Below are 17,035 nucleotides of genomic sequence, written 5' to 3'. Positions count from 1 at the left end.
GTGTTGCGAATAAGCATGCAAATAATCTAATGCTTTAATAAGAGAGGCAAATCCAGAGAAGCCTCTGTGCTCTCTTCAGCTGTGCCCTGCTGGTAGCAGCTTGAGTCACTATGCAGAGCTGGAAAATGAGAGGGGAAAAAACTGGAGGGAATTACTGTAATTCTTCTGAACTGTAGGCAGAACTATTTTGTAGTGGAAATAGAGGAGAGGGTAAACCCAAACACTAAATTGAAAGCGTGAAGGGAAATCCATAGTCAAGTAAATGGACTTAGCAGATTGCACGCGTTTCTGCATTTGTGTTTTATTTTTGATCCTCGCATACTGTGCTTTGGTTCAAATCTCAGAGTAGTCCTGTGGCACATAGTTCAGTTTCATCTGAAAGAGTTGCAGTCTGAAGCATGTGCTCTGGAGCATTGGCTCTCCAGTAACTACTTACAACATGTTGACTGAGCTATAGATATCCTTCGTGCTAAATCTGCACGTGGTTGTATTAGACGTGTGATTTGCATTGCTATTTTAAGAAGATAGATCATTTGAGTTTCTTAATTTATTATAAGGTAATGGATGAATATTTTAAAACAATGCACCAGTGCACAGTCAGGGTTGTTTTAAACAAAAAGAACATCCTTTTAATGAATAAAAATTGAAGCATATGTGTAACTAGTAGGTAGAAATAGTGGCATCCGATCACTCTTGACTATGCATTGTATATTAAACCTGCATATGATCTTCACATGCTGCCAACAGTCCACACTCGGATTGATGGAAGCCTTGATGAGAAGGTCTTGGAGCTCAGGAGCTGGTGCTCGGCCACTCTTAGCATGGTCCTTGCCATGTTCCTTTCTGCAGGTGGGCTTCTAGGCACCAGGGCCCCACCTTACCTCTCTGTTTTCTTATGGCCATGTCATGCAGTCTCCAGAACCTTCTCGAGTCCTCCTTCTGTGGGGCCGGTCGGGTGGCATGTCTTATACTCTGGTTTTCCTGTACACTTCATGTGCTGCCTTTAGTAGGACATGCCACAAAAGTCCTGTGTCATGCACAGGGGCAGCTCTAGAGAGGACTTGTTGGGCTGGGCTGTAAAGAAGATGGCCTAGATGGTGTTTTTTCCAGCTGTAAGTGACTGGGCAAGTAAATAGACTAAAATGGATGTAATGTTGAAACCTGTATTTTCCTACAGTGATTCAGACCAAAAAAAGCCATTTCAGTAGCCTCTGAGTGCTTACCCAGTGACTGCTGCTAATCTCATTTGTCTGTCTTTAAGGCTTGACAGTAGGTATAAACTACTTGTGTATGTGCTATGCATGTCAATCACAAAGTTGGTATATCAGTGTAAGCCTCAGTATAGTTTTTCAAAGCTCAGAAGCAGGTTTACTTTTGAAGACTACTCAAGGAGGTCTTAAATTTATTTATTTATTTATTTTAACATTTGCATTTGTGGTACATTTATGCCATTCTGCCTTCCTCTCATCACCATGTAGACCCCCAGCTTTGATGATTCCCTGCACCAAGTGGTGATCTGCACAAATAAATGATGTATCCTTGTGTGGACATGTCCTGCATGAGCATGTAGTGCATCTTGGTAAGGTATACTGTAGAGTGAAACTGTGATTAATAAGGTCCTGGTATCCTTGCTGAGCATCCTTCTGGGGAAGAGAGGGCTGCTTCAGGTTCTCTGCCATCACAGCTTGAAGGCTGAATGTAGCTGTGCAGTGGGAATGAATTAAACATGCTGCAATGTGGGACCGGGTATGGTGAGGGGAAACTGTGGGGAGATGTATGTCAGAAGTGCTCTTGGGATTTGAATTGCAATACTGATTTTTAGGGTTCTGTTGAATAGGTGTGCCCCAGCTGTTTGGTCCCTGTGTGTTTGTGGAAGAAGATGGCAGTCTTTTTGCCTGTGCAACTTAGCATTAGTGTTTCATGGCTATTGAAGGTATTCCTGCCATTTCCCTATCACTTTTCAGTTGTTTGTTGTTGGGTTTTGTTGTGTTTTTTTTTTTTTTTAACCAGAGCACATATTGTGGTTATAGTTCAGATGATGTTGTCTGTCAGTGCTAAACTGCAGCATTGCCTTTGTCAAAACTCAGCTGCAGCTGTTCATCAGTGGTGTGAATGGTGGCTGATTCTGCACATCTGGTCATTTTGGAACAGGTTTAGTACATTCCTTTCGGTGCTAGAGTTTAAATTTCAGCTGGAAAGCAGAGCAGAGCTAAACTAAATTACTCAGCTTAAGATAAATGCTTTCTTTGTGACTACTTTGTGAAAGTGATTTATGGAAAGGTTCGGCATCTTGGCATGTTTCATCTCCTTTTTACCCACTTGCCCCGGTAGTAACATACTGCAACTTGCATGTCAGTCTTTGCATCTGCTTGCTAAATGTATAATTACCAAAACTGAAGATGCAGGCCATATAATTAAACCAATAAACTGGAGTATAAATGTGTGCTACAGAATTGCAAACCTTTTGGCAGTGGTAGGAGTTAAGAACCAAAAATCAAACTTCTGCAGATATGTATCAGCAACTTGTGTCTCGTGTACTTGAGTGATGAGCTCTATGAACTACAGCTATTTCAAACTAGGAAGAGGGACTTTCACAAGCAGGGAGACCCAGGAATTGACTGTGGGCAATCAAAATTATATTGTTTTCTACAGAATTGCACTTGAATGTAATTTAATTAATAAGGCCAACTTCCAGAGGAGATGTGTGTGAAGACAGTAACTAATCTGGCATGGATCTCGGTGAAGCTCAGATTTAGCAAAGCTCAGTTTTCACAACTCATGATAATACATTGACAGTACTCATTTTCCCTTACAGTATCAGATACGTATATTTTTTCTAAGCATCTAGCAGAGGAGAAATGGATGCTGCTTTTTCACTACAGTTGCATCTTCTTTGACTCTGCTCAGCTGTTGACCTTGTCATCATTAGTGTCCTTGCAATTTCCATCACCTATGAATGAAGATCATAGGGCTAGATGTCTTTTACTATTTGAATTTTCTAAGTGTAGAATATCAGAGAACTTAATTTTCCTTGAATAATGATGAACCCATTTTAATTTCTTTTAAACCTTTTCAACAGGAATTAACATTTATTTTCAGAAATTGCGCAAAGAAGTTGACCGTTGATAGTTACATATATCATGGAAATGTACACACAGACATGTATTTTTTGTTGAGGTGGAAGATATCTTTTTAGGGTGTGTTGTCAGACTTTTTTCCTAATTCATTTTGCATTTGGCTGGTTGAGAATGCTTTTTTTCCCACCTGTCCTCAGTTATTTCCTACCTGCTTTGTTGCTAGAAACAGCTTGTGCAAGCTGTTTGCTTGTAATCATCAGTTTGCAGCTTTAGCAGTTCTTGGGACAGTATGCACAAAATAAGTAATGTTTCCAGGATCACTTGAAACTTAATGTGAAACTGTTAGACAAAGAGACAATAGGAAGTGTGCATGATGTTGACTTGCTAATTGCCACCTCACCTGAATTGTTGCATGGTAGTATTATTACTCTTCATTTGGGGTGCAGAAGAGGATCTCGCTGCCATTAATTTGTAGTCTCCTCTAAAAACCACCCCCATTTCATTTTGTTTTCTGAAATGGCTTTGAGAAATGGCTCTTTCAGTTCCAGCACAGCAGAAGCCACTAAACCACTTTTGATAGTACCGTTTGGAAGATGGACATTTGAAGTAGAAACACTGCCATGCTTGCTTTGTGCCCCATGAACAAAACTGATCAGGCTCTGGAAAAAAACTATGTATCTGATATTTATTTATTTACTTATTGGTCATTTATCACTGCAAAGTAATCTATTGGCAAACTTCTTGTTAGTTGTAAGTTATTTCTGTTGTGCAAACATTTTTCCTCGCCAGCTCATTCACTATCATGTCTTTAGCATTATAAAAGCCTACTTATTTTCTCCCCTCACTGCTGAATTGAAGTGATTAAAATACACTTTCTAAATAAATCATCCACATTCTTAAAAAACAAAACAAAAAAAGACCCGAAGACACCAGAAATGACTGTTGCATGATTTTCATTTGATATAGTTTGAAGCCTCTCACTTCCTGCAAGCTCCTGATGGAGAGGTAGCTTTTGTGATGAGAAGCGCTTATCAAATAATTTATTTGTTGTTTTGAGCTGAAAGAGTGCTATACCAATGTGGAAAGTCATGTTTTGTTTATTGTGAGGTAGGCAGAATGCCATTTCTCAGATCACTTTATGGACTTGAGTCAGAATTGTAACTGTTATATTGTTTGCAGGAGGCTACCACTCTGGTAGGCTCCTTCTGGTTTTCCTTCTTCTGGTTTTCCTTCTTGGAAGACAGTGAAAATAATTAAACATGGGCATGTTAATTAAAAACAAACAAACTAAAAAAGCCCCAGGAACAAATAACAGAATTTTTTCTGCATGGTCACAGTGTTTATCTAGTATGTAATCCCTCTTTCTTTTCTTCAGATGAAATACATAGGTTTTTGCTGCAATATTTTATAGAAATTCTTGTTTGTTTTTTGTTTGTTTTGTTGTGGTAGAAGACTTTCATCAAGAGTGCTGTTTCTTCCCAAATGAAGCTTGGAAAATATGAGATAGTTGAGTGGATGGTGAGGTGGATTGAGATCTAGCTAACTGGGCAGAGCTCAGAGGGTTGCAATCAGTTGGAGGCCTGTAGCTAATGGTGTTCTCAAAGGGTTCATGCTAGGTCTGGTCTTGTTCAACATCCTCATCATAACCAGGATGATAGGGTTGATCATAACCCTCATGAAGTTTGTTGATGATATGAAGTTGGGAGGAGTGGCTGACACACTGGAAGGACAACGTGGGAAGCTGGGCAGAGAAGAACCTTACGAGATTCAGCATGGATAAGTATGGAGTCCTCCATCTGGGGAGGAATAACCGTGGCATCAGTACATGTTAGGGGCTGACCTGCTGAAAAGAAGCCCTGTGGAGGGCACCTGGGTATCTTGGTGGACCACAGGGTGACATTGAGCTAGTAGTATGTCCTTGTGGCCAAGAAGGTCAATGGTATCCTGGGGTGCATTAAAAAGACCATGGCCAGCAGGTAAAGGGAGGGTGGTCCTCCCTCTCTACTTTACCCTGGTGAGGCCACATCTGAAGTGCTGTGTCCAGTTATGGGCTCCTCAGTTCAAGAAAGACAGGGAACTTCTCGAGAGAGTCCAGCAGAAGGCCACAGAGATGTTTGGGAGCATCTCCTTATGGGGAAAAGTCGAGAGACTTGGGGCTCTTCAGCCTGGAGAAGGCTGAGGAGGGATCTAATCAATGTCTATAAATATCTAGTGTGGGAGGCAATTAGATGAGGCCAGGCTCTTTTCAGCGGTGTGTAGTGATAGGACAAGGAGCAATGGCCAAAAAGTGGAACCTTAGGTAGTTCCACACAAATATGCAGAAGTACTTATTTAAGGTAAGGGTGATGGAGCACTGGAGGTTACTGGAGAGGTTGTAGAGTCTCGTTCTTTGGAGATATCCAAGACCTATCTGGATGCCTACATGTAAAACCTACTGTAGGGAGGAGAGTTGGACTCCATGATCTTCAGAAGTTCTTTTCAATCCCTGCAATTTTGTGATTTTTTGATTCTGTAGCTGTCTGTGAGTTTGAATTTGTTGAGAAACCAACCTCACTCTTGCAGGAAAAGAGTGCGTGCCTTTTGGGTGCTTCATTACAGATATTTGTTGTTAAGATGTTTTGGTACTTCTCCCCATGTCTTCCCGGTGTAAGAAGCACTAAAATGTTTGAAACACATTAATAATGACTTACCGCTCCTTGAGTTACAACTTGTTTGTAGCTGTTTTATCTTGGATTAAGAAGTCTGAGAAAGAAAGTACAGCTGAAATTCAGTGAAACATTTTGAGGACTGGAGGGTGTGAAATAAGGAAATGAAGAAGTCTGGGGAGGATGGGGCAGTTCTGAGTTGCCAAATGATAATGAAGACATTGTGGAGCACGTGGAGATGATTGCTTCTCAGATGTGCACACCAAAAGAACAGGAGACAATTGTCACTTTCTTAATTGGACTTAATTACTCTCACTTCAGTTGTTCTTCCTTAAGTGCTCTGTCCTTGGAGATTTTCAGAACTCAGCTGGGCAAGGCCCTGAGCAACCCAGTCTAACTTTGAAAATAGCCTTTTTATGAACATGAGATGGGACAAGTTCACCTCCAAAGGTTCCTTCCAAATGAGTTTATTTTATAACTGACTTAATTTACACAGTTCATAGCACATCTTTATGGGGTGTGTGTGGTCTTGGGTCCTCCCTTGCTTCTTTCCAGAGAAATTTAGTTATATAACTATGGGAAATAAATATCTAGCATGACAAAGATTTTACATGCTTGTTATTTGAGTTACTTGAGGAGTTCTTGTCAGACAACTGGTCTTTCTAACTACTGCCCAGCTTAATGGGAAACTTATCTGTGATGTGTCACAATTTTCTTTGTCAAAAAGATCCAAGCCAGATTTGAAATAGATATTTAATATCAGTGGGAATGTATTCCTATAGCTGTTAGGAGCTGTTTTTGGCCATGAAGTGTCATGTGTCACTTTTCACAATATCCTCCTTGGAGCTGGAGATTTTGCAACGAGGTCAAGTTTCAACTCTGATTTAATACTGGTTTGTCTGTCCTACCCTGATCATGTAGTCTTACAGCCTGTTACTTTTTGTTGATGCCCAACATCTTCTGAATACTTAATCAGTGGAAGATTTAGTACGTGTGGTGTTTAAGCATTGTTTAATGAGTCAGGTCATTTTATGAGAATTCATGGTTGACTGTGCTTTATCTCTGCATAATATGAAGTCCGAGTAACTTTAGAGACTCATTCATCCCAGGAGATAGAAGTGGCATCAGTCAACACAAGACAGGTTTCCCTTTTCACCTTGAAATAGCAAACATTTATTTTAAAGAGTTGATGGAATTTTAATAATTTCCCTGTGTGTTAATCAATTACTTGATTCATCTGTTACTATCTTTCTTCAAGGATCAGATCACCACGCAATGAAGCCAGTATAAATAGTGCAGACAGTTAATTATGTACTTTCTCCAGCTTGAAAAAAACAATCTGTTTAAGCTAAGAAAATTTTAGTTTTTGTTGCTTTGATTAATCAGTGACTATTCTGTGATTCCATTAGAAGCAAAAATATTCTGACAGAGTACCTGATAGGGTGCTGTTTGAGAGTCAAGAAATATGGGTGGGAGCTGAGAAGTCACCCCTACTCAGTTGCATATTTTTTTCTATATTCTTGTTGTACCAAGGATCTATGGTAATTCAGGACTGTACTCCCTAATATCACAGTTATCAGTGCCTTACTTTTCAGTGCTGCCTTTACCTGTCTTTAAAAACACATCACCTTCCTAAGAAGGAGGAAAATCAGAGAGCTGTGGATGTGTGTCCTCTGCACTCAGTGTGTGTAACCCTAGGATTTGCCAACTTTACAATTACTTCCATAAACGAGTGTAAGTGTACAATATAAATTCTTTTACAGGCACACATAAGATATTTGAAATTAACATTCTAAATCATTGGATTAAAAGCAGTACAGGTTTCTGAAGTGTTTCCTTAGACACTCATTTAAGTGTTTTCTGACACTGAAGAGAGCCATTGAATATTCTGGACCTTTGGTACTGGGTTTTAACTCCTTGTAAACATGAGTCTTAAAGTACATCTGGTATTTTTGGGGTAATTTGTCATCGAAACGTAATCACTAATGTGTTTAAAATTATTGAATTGTAGTTTCATAACTGGACTTTTCCTCAATGGAAAAATTTCTTCCAGAAAGCATATGGCCTAACAGAGCTAATACATATGCTGAATAGTTACGTTATGTATAGTTGCGTTGGAGTGCAGCCAATACCAGTCAGTGGAAAGAATTGCATAAGCCTGAGGAGATAGTGGAAAGGTCTGGTCACTAATGAACTATAAAAGACTTGCAAAAATTGCCAGTATTATGTTTAAATTTTCTGTTGCTTTTTGTGACAACTTTAAGGACCACGAGTGCCAAAAATCTGTGGATAAAAGCTGTTATGCATTATCCAGAGCATTACGAGACCATTTATTTTAACTTCTTAGTTAAACAAAGAAAAGTGACTTCTACAAAGTTTTAATTCAAAGAATTAATGTATATATATATATAATGAGTAGAAAAAGGGAATAAAATAGCTTAGTTGTAGTATTCTTCAGTTAATTAAAAAGAAATAATCATTAAAAAAAATGCCGTGATCAACTTTCTGGTTCTGAGCTAAAGAAATAATTGTAATACTTTCAAAATATTGATCTTCATAACTAAACAGCAAAATATGAAATGACTTTTTTTTTTTTTTTGTGCTCACCAATCATCCAGTAAAAATAAGTGGATACCTGAAACTGGTGAAATAAATTGTACTCCCTCACAGTTTTTGCCTTTAAAAGGAAATCGCAAAGTCTCACTTCCTAAAAGCCTGTAAAATGGCCTCTGATGTCTTTGTGTTGGTTTGAAACACAGAAGGCATTGTCAAGGGAGTAGCTCAAAGTCATGAGACCATGCAGTGGTGAACTTTCAGAAGCTGGAGCCTCTGCTTTTCCCTTTAAACCATTTTTCTAAGAAGCTGTTGATTGGCATTCACCTCCAGTGAGTGCAGTTCCTCTATGTAATATCTAGTGAAGATCTTTAATAGGTACCATGTGGCTGCTGGTGAGAGGTCTCTGAAAGAGAGCGAATTAAATCTGGTAATCGTGATGCTGTAGAAAAGCATGCTGATGCATCACCAAGTTGGTTCTCCTCCAGCTCTGTGCAGTATCCATGCAATTCCAGGGATGTGTTTCTCACCCAGCCTGAAAAGCCTCTGAAAATTGAAACTTCAAGCTTCTCTGGGTGGTGGGTGATGCTCCTTATAGCTGAATCTCTTCATTTTTCCCATTATTCCCCTTCCTTCAGCCACCTCCTCCTCCCAGTTTCTTAATAAACACTCTAAACTACTTTTTATCATCACTTTAAGCCAGCTGTATTGCCTGTCTGTCCCTGGTGCATATGGAGGATGATATGCTCTCCTCCCGTTCACAGAAACCTTTCGCATGTTCAAAATCTTTGTCACATTTCCTTTCTTTATAGACTGTTGGTCTAATGACAGATGGAGGTTTGAGTATAAAAATAAAAGTATACGTGAAGCCACAAGTGCGCTCAACGGCCAGTAAGGAAAACAATTGAGAGAAAGAATGTATATGCTTTTTTTACTTTTTATCACTCTAACCAATTTTTGTGGCTTTAACTTATAACAAGACACTCAGTAATGCATAACTACTGAAGAATGACTTAAAAATAGTAGGTAGCAGTCATTAGCTACAGTTACTGATTTATACTTGCAGGTGAACTGGAAAAGTGCTCTTGCTTTGTGACTGCTGTGTTTCACATATCTCTGATGCACAGACAGCCTGGGCCTGAGCACCTCTTGATCCCTAGATTATTTTCCTCTGAATTTGTGATGATGTATCTCACTTCCTTTAGCCAGAGTGAGGGATTGTAATCTGACCTCATTTACAGGCTGCTGTTCTCATTTTTGTTTGAGTGGTGTTTGGGAACTGCTGAGGCACAGCCTGAACCACTGATTGTGCACCTGGAGAAGAGACCGGTCAGCCCTGGAAGCACAGGTGAAGGCAGTTCCGCCCTTCTTAGACCTAATTGAAGGGCTGACTGCCCTTCAGTAAGAATCTCTTGTTGAATGTGATGGAGGGTGTCTGAGCACTGGCACAGGCTGCACAGAGAAGTGGTGGAGCCTCCTTCTCTGGAGACATTCAAGACCCGCCTGGATGCCAACCTGGGCTAGGGAGCTGCTTTGGCAGGGGGTTGGACTCGATGACCTCTAGAGGCCCCTTCCAACCCCTACAGTTCTGTGAGATCCCTCTTTGGGAGTTCTTTTCTGCACACCTAGATCTTCGGAGTTGGGTGAGCATTCCTTTCCTTCTTTTTGCAATGTCTGCTCATTTGCGCTGGACCCTCTGCCATTACATGTGGAAATGGTAAAAAAAAAAAAGATGCTTTTCTACTGCTTCTGGTCAGTAGGGTCTGTTGGCTCTAATAACTACCTCCATCCAAGATATACATGTAGTACTGGAGAGCCACTTTTGAGGATTTATGGTTTTACGCTTTTTAAAATGTTGCTGTTGTTTTTTGAAGTACATTAGTAGTATGTATTCAACTGCTTATATGTTCTGCCATAAAACTGAGACTTCTGGAAAAACAATCTCTGATCTGTTACTGTTGACTCTTTCTTGCTTTGATATCTATAGCTGAGACACTTTTCAGACAAAACACCACCTATGTGCAGTAATTAACACTGTTTGGGACTGGAATTATTTTGTTATCTCATCAATAGAAACACCTAAACAGCGTGGAGGGCAGGTTATGTGAGGAGTATTTATGGAAAATATTAAGGAAAAAGGATAAGTCTTCAGGTGTTGTGAGTTAACCTAGACTGTCTATTTTATCACAAGCATATTGCTTATCTGTTCATACTCTCCTTTTCTGCAGTATTGAAATGCAAGTAGGCAGAAAAAGGTAGGCAGAGAGCTTAAAATCTTGAAATTGCAGTATTTCTGCAGTATTTGGGTAATAACAAGGACCAAATGGCTGTATTTGTAGCTACTTAGAAATATGCACCTTCTTTTTTTTTTGTTTGGTTGGCTCTGTGGTTTTGTTGTTGTTGTTTGGTTGATTGATGGGGTTTGGTTGGTTGTTGCTGACCAGCTAAAATTAGCTTGCTTTCCAGACTAATATATAAGTCTTGGCTTGAACTGACCTGCTCACACTGCATTTGTTAGTTAGTCCAGTGGTAGTTTATAAATGTTATATTGAAACAACCTTGTTTGGTGGTACTGGTGGGAGCAAGAAGCCCTTGTGTATTTTTGTGTACCAGCAGCTGTTCCTAAGACTTGAGCAGATAAAGGTAAGGGAGCCTTTATATACATGGGAGAGGTGATTGTTTAACTAAGGATAAAATTGAGAGGAAGCATACCTAGCCTGTACTGATTTCCCGTAGCAGAAACAGAATTTGAAATCAGTAGATGAGGCTTTATTGCGAAGGGTTTATAGGGGTGATAATTTAACCCCAGCTTCACTTGCTAAAGACTCACTGGGATTTCTCCTTGGTAAATGCCACAGCACTTTTCATGATGTGCAGGAAATGTTGTATAGTTCATTCCTTTTTCACTGGGTTATAATGAGCTTCGAACTGAATAAAGGAATGAAAAACAAAATTGTGAATAATGCATAAAGAGCTTCAGCCAGCTGTCTGTGGTGAGGCCAGCTTTCATGCCGCGTTCAAATACTGGTCTACATGAAGTTAAACCCTAATCCCAGTCTCTTTTCTGCTTAATGTGGGTGGAATGTGAGCACACGTCTGTTCAGTTAAAAACCTGCTCTGTTGGGTTTGTGGTGGCCTCTACTGGTACTCCTGTGCCAGGGAAAGCAATTTGAGATCTGAGTTTGCTCTTCTCAGAAACATAACTGGCTGGAAAATGTGACTGTTGCGAGTAAGCTTTATCTGCTGACTGTCTTGACCTCCTCTAGCCCTTCTGAAATAGTTCGAGTTGGAGATGCTAGGATTATATCCATTAAGTAAAATGGATAAAACAGAAACATCTTGAGCGGTTGAGCAAGTAACTGCATTCCTGCTGGGTGAGAAGGTGGGCCTGTATGCTAGGGGAGAGCCCAGAGAAGCTGCAGGTGGGGGTGAAAGATGTTAAGGCCATGAATCAAGTTGTAGTCTATGCTTCCATTCTTTTCATCTGAAAATCACGTGGCTTTGAGAAACATTTTTTTTTTTTTTTGCCAGTGAATCCCCAGTGGGGTAAAAGGGGGTATGTGGGTGGCTTGTCCTTTCATACACACCTCATGAGGATGATGGTCCAGTTCAGATGTTCAGGCTCTTGGAAAGCCGTGATCCAAAACCACATCGTTTGGTTCCAAATTCTGTGCTTTGTATTCTTCATTTTGCTTGTTTGTTAGTTGTTTGAGGTCACATTCTCAAGTTTTGTTTTTTCTTTGGAAAACATGAAAGCTAGGAAATTTGGTTTGGTTTTGTTTTAAATAACTTGCATCTGAGTTTTAACAGTTGAAGAGCTGAAGCACTGAGGAAAGCACTGAATGTCATGAGACTTGAAATAAAATCATGAGATGGCAGTGTTGTTACTAGCAGCTGATCTTTTTGGCTGTGCTTCATTTTGTACATCTCTGTGAAAACACTTTTTGCTTCTAAAAGCCGTATATTGACAAATAACAGCCAAGACGAAATGCATGATTATTCCCACTATCTAACCTCTTGATAATTTATGTGATTTGATCTGGATGTGTCAGATGAAGTTCTCAGAGGCACGAATTCATATGCTTGTTTTGCTGGCAATACATAGCTTTTGAATATGGCTAAATGTGTTTAAACGAACCTGACATCTGGAGATGTGGGTAGTGAGAATGCGTTTCTATGTTACCAGCTAACTTTAGATGTGTAGCTGAGGAGGCTGGCCTGTCCAGGCTTTCTCTGCAGCTAAGGATGGAAGGTAGCAGCAGGGAAGTCATTGGAGAGGCTTCAGAAAAAGCAGCTAATGTCAGGCATGCCCTGGCAGTGGAGACCATCAAGGCAGTGTGGTGGGTCTGGCTTCTCAACTGATGTGCTTCAAATTAACTCAACCCATTGCAGCTGTGAGGGTATCGCTGGCCTAACAACATCCAGAGAGCTTCTTCCCCTGACACTTTGAAGTGATCCTTCGGCTTCACCATCTGAGGTCAAAATATTTGAGCCCTGGTTTCCATGGGCTCATTAGATACGTTAAAACTCAGCAAATACTTGACATCAGAAGTTAGTGTTGTGTGTTGCTTGCTTATCGTGGTCTGACAGCACCATAATAGTGTCAGTGCTTCCAAATCTATCTTAGAAAAGGTATCAGCATACTTATGTGCCCCTTTAACTAGGATCCAGTCCTAAGCAAAATCTTTCTCCATAGATCTAAGGATAACTATTCCCTTTATGTACTTGTTTTTGCCCTGGGCTTTTGTTCTCATCCCAAAGCTTTCCTGCAGTTGATGTACTCAAAGGATGACGTTTTGTTGCTTTCAGCCAGAATAATGGCTGCTCTCCCTAGACTTGAATAACACTGATGTCCTTTGAGCAGAGGGAGGCAGAAGCATTTCCTGGCTAGACAGCAAACCAAACTGGCTCAGGGAGAAGCATCTGAATGTTTTGCTTGCTGTGTGGGCAACCCTTTCCATGGCCTGCAAGGGTGGGAATTTAATATGTGGCTTTTCTCGCGTATAAAAATCATCTCACTTTATGTGAATGTGCTTGAGAGAATAAGGCATGGGTTTTGTTACTGGATCTAATCTGAGGTGGAGCACAGTGATAGCAGCTGTTTCACAGCTATGGTAAACTTGGGTGTCTAAGCCGGCCTCTGTGTGATACAGTGGTGGCAGCAGCTCAGTCCCTTCCAGTGCTCTTCTGCTGCTAAATTCTTTCAAATCTGAGTGGATCTGTGAAGCTAATGGACAGCAATTAGGGTTTTATTGTGGTACTGTGCGAGTGATAAAACACAATCTGAGAGCGTGAGCTCATGAGGACCAATTAGAAAAATGGTGGTTGGAACAGCTCAATGACATGTAAAGTGGTTCTTTCCTGGAAATGGCTTTCTGCCCTTTAGAAAGGGTAATAGGTATCACTAACGTCTTTTCTCCAGTATCTATGGTGGCCATTGGCTTGGCTTTGGTGATTTTTTTTTTAATTTTTATTTTTTAATAGAATTCACTGCTCCTAAATAAACAAACAAACTGAACTTAAAAGACGACTTTGCAGATAATAAAACATAGCATACATAATTATATATATAATGAGTTGAAGACACCTGTCTGTATCTTGCTTTGAGCCTTTTTCATGCTGCTGCTATCTCTGCACTGCTATTAATAAAGCTCTGCAATGTCTGCCACAGTGAGGGTTACTTTTGGAAGGCTGTAATTTACAGGTAGGAAAGGTTTCACAATTTCAGGGAAAATTTCAGTATTAAGTTCCAAGTACCCACTACCTTCTTTAACATAGCAATTCTCTACCCTCAGGGAGCATCAGGGGAAATGACTGCAAAAAATAAAAACTGCCAGACTCACAGCATCTGCTTTTGTCATACTCAGTCAGAATACTAGGCTGGAAGGCTATTACTCTTACACAGCTGGGCATCATTACTTGTATTTTTAAGTGACGTGAAATTCTTGTTCCCATGTTCCCACAAGCATCAAGCTATATATATTACTTCTATAAGTGGGAAGAAAGGGAAAAAAAAAAAAAAAGCACAGAAAAGTCAAAGCTTTTCTCTCTGTATATACATGGATGTGTTTTGTTCCATTCCTTGGGGATGGATGCCCCTTCACAGTGCTTATCTTCCCACATTATTATTTCAAGACTGCTTGATGGCTGCAAAAGATAATTCCCCAAACAGGAAGGTGAAGGGGACAAAGCTGAATGTTATATGCTGCACATAGAAGAAACACTCTTTTGATGCAAATATGCAATCGATACGTGTGAGTATAATCCATGCTGGAAACCAGACATATTTTCTGTTGAAAACTTTATGATTCTTCTTACCATTTGGTGATAGGCTTTATAGAACTTCCTCTCCTTGTTCCCAGAATGTCAAGCTAGGTATTTCAACTTGATTTTTTCCTAAGTGGATTAGCCCTGGCATAGCTGTGATGCTGCTCAGTCTTCAAGGTGCCTTCAGGGTTACAGTGTCATAACGGCCTTAGCAATATTCTCCAAATATGCCTGACAGCCATCTTCAGCTTTAATAATAAACAAAAGGAAGCTAATCCATGCAGAAGAGCTTCTCAGGGAGCTTAATCTTTCATCACAGTGTAGAAGCTTTTAGCTGTTGAGCAATTCTTTGTATGTTATGTGTTTTTGTTTTATTGTTGTGGCTTGATTGTTTTGTGTTTTTTTTTATTATTATTTTTCATGTGCCATTTAAGTAACTGTTGCATTTGGTTGGTGGTCAGTGTATATAGTGTTAGTTTAGGAACCAAAATTGTAGTTCAAGATTATGAAGAGCTGAGGCAACAACATTAAGGTGGAATCTTCTAATAATTCAGGTTATTGATGGACAAATGGGTGGAGGAAAGGAGGAAGATCAGGTGATGGGGAGTGTGAGTTAGGTTCTCATCCAGCATCTGTGTGACCTTGAACTTCTGTTCAAAGGTCCTCAGTTCCTCAAAACTGAGGATGGATAACACTTATTTTTGAGAAGGACTTTTGAGTGTATGCTGTTTTTACATGTCCAACTTCCTTCCCCAAACAACAAAGTACAATATCTGTCAGAGTTCTTCAGGCAGCAGCTGGCAGTGTGTTGCAAAGCATAGATTAAACAAAGTTTATACCTCACTTTAAAAAAAAATCATTAAAATTATCGCAGTTTTAGCAGGGGTGTTGGCTGTTACAGTTTCACTTTGGGATTGTGATTTAGAGATGCCATTGTATCTCTCGCAGCACTGTTTATCCATCTGCACTGATAGTTTTCTCTTGACTGCAGAGGGATAAAAGGAAAAGACAGAGGTCTAGATCTGGTGACTGTCTGTGTAATTCTCCAACTTCAAAGGCTATTTCTTACTCTTGTCACCTCCTGCACTATTTATGTTGCTTGTAAATCATCTGATCCATGTTCTGCTCCTAATAATTCTCAAGCTATTTACCAGAGCTGCTCATCACTGTCTGTGCTGCCATGGAAACAAATTGTTCCCAACATCATAGGAGGAATATTTTCTTTCTCTGTGACAGCTTTGGTTATGATGCATCAGAAATTGATAGGCCAGGCTTCCTTCTCTACAACCAGGTGCTCTGGAAGAGTTTTTGGAGGAGTAAAGGAGAGGTGATGCTGCTTAACATTTGTTGTTTTTGCTCTTCGGAAACTCGAGTGAAAAGAAGGAGAACAGGCATGCAATCATATTTTCTGCTTTCTGTTAAGGGAAGTGCTGCCTGAAAGTCTTGGTGCAACACGTCATTTTGGAAAATGAATGACTGCCATTGTCCTTCTGCCGTCCTTTGCGCCTGTGTGACAGTACAACTAGTGTGTGCCCAATGGCTTCTGCTCTGACGTTGCTGAGCAGTAGCTACTTGTTTAAGCCACATTTGAACTTTGCATTCTTGTAAACAAGAACAGCCCCTTCCCTGGCTGCATTATCCTATGCATGTACTCGCGAGGTTTGGTAATGATGCGTGGTAGTAGAATGCCAGCTTTCCCCAGCTCTGAGATAACTTGGAGGATTACTGAGAAGTGCATATCCAAAAGCATGGAAGAGGATCAAACATTTTTCTTCTTTTTTTGCATGCACTCTCAGGTTCTTTGCAGTGGTGCCACGTGCCTGTGGAAAGAGCTTCCCTGTCTGAGGAGGTGATGCTTATCCTTCTCAAGCCTTTCCAGGGTACATCTGCCTTGATAATAACAGGCTGTCCAGGATCTCCAACATTTGATTAAATCCTCAGATAAAGCGTGTCCTAATTTTACTATTACTTTACCCTTTTAGTTATAGGGTATTCCCTCCCATCTGTTTCTTTTGTTTCAATCCTGCAACTTGTATTTATACTGGAGAATTCAGTCTGGGATTACAGCAGTCTGCTCTCCTCGTTTCTGACGTGCCTAGCACAGCAGGAGCATTCTCCCTAATTGGACCTCATAGGTGCTAATACAGAAATGCTTTTGCTGATAGTGACAGCTTACAACATATGGTTGTGTCTCAGCAAGATACCAATACCCTTACTGGCAAGGTACGCTGAGCAGGTCAGCTTGTGTTTCTTCATTTCACAAGATGGAGCAAACTTGCATCAAAATGGCTGCTTCCGCCCCTCCATGCTTCCTTTAGTCATCTGGTATTATGTTGGTGCTTCAGTTTTTCCTGTCAGCAAACTTGTAGCAGTCTTTGCCTTCAGATTTTACCAGGCCCGCTGTTGGTGGACTGAGGGAAAGGAGTGGGGAGGAGGTGTGGGGATCCTTTTGACTTACTGGCCTTGTAGACTGAGTCATTGAATGACTACTGG

At 40.3% G+C, this 17,035-nt stretch overlaps 1 protein-coding gene across 3 annotated transcripts in view; it reads left to right on the top strand.

Moving 5' to 3' along the window:
* The window catches only part of GPM6B (glycoprotein M6B), a 103,305-nt gene that overhangs the window by 20,084 nt on the left and 66,186 nt on the right, over positions 1–17,035 (top strand). The gene's annotated exons all lie outside the window — the stretch shown is intronic.

The sequence above is a fragment of the Cyrtonyx montezumae genome, unplaced genomic scaffold, assembly GCF_038088225.1.
Source record: "Cyrtonyx montezumae isolate F1298 unplaced genomic scaffold, pur_monq_1.0 scaffold_3, whole genome shotgun sequence".
NCBI lineage: Eukaryota > Metazoa > Chordata > Aves > Galliformes > Odontophoridae > Cyrtonyx > Cyrtonyx montezumae.
The sequence above is the reverse complement of the archived record's forward strand: the minus strand, read 5'-3'. Positions and strand labels throughout refer to the sequence as shown.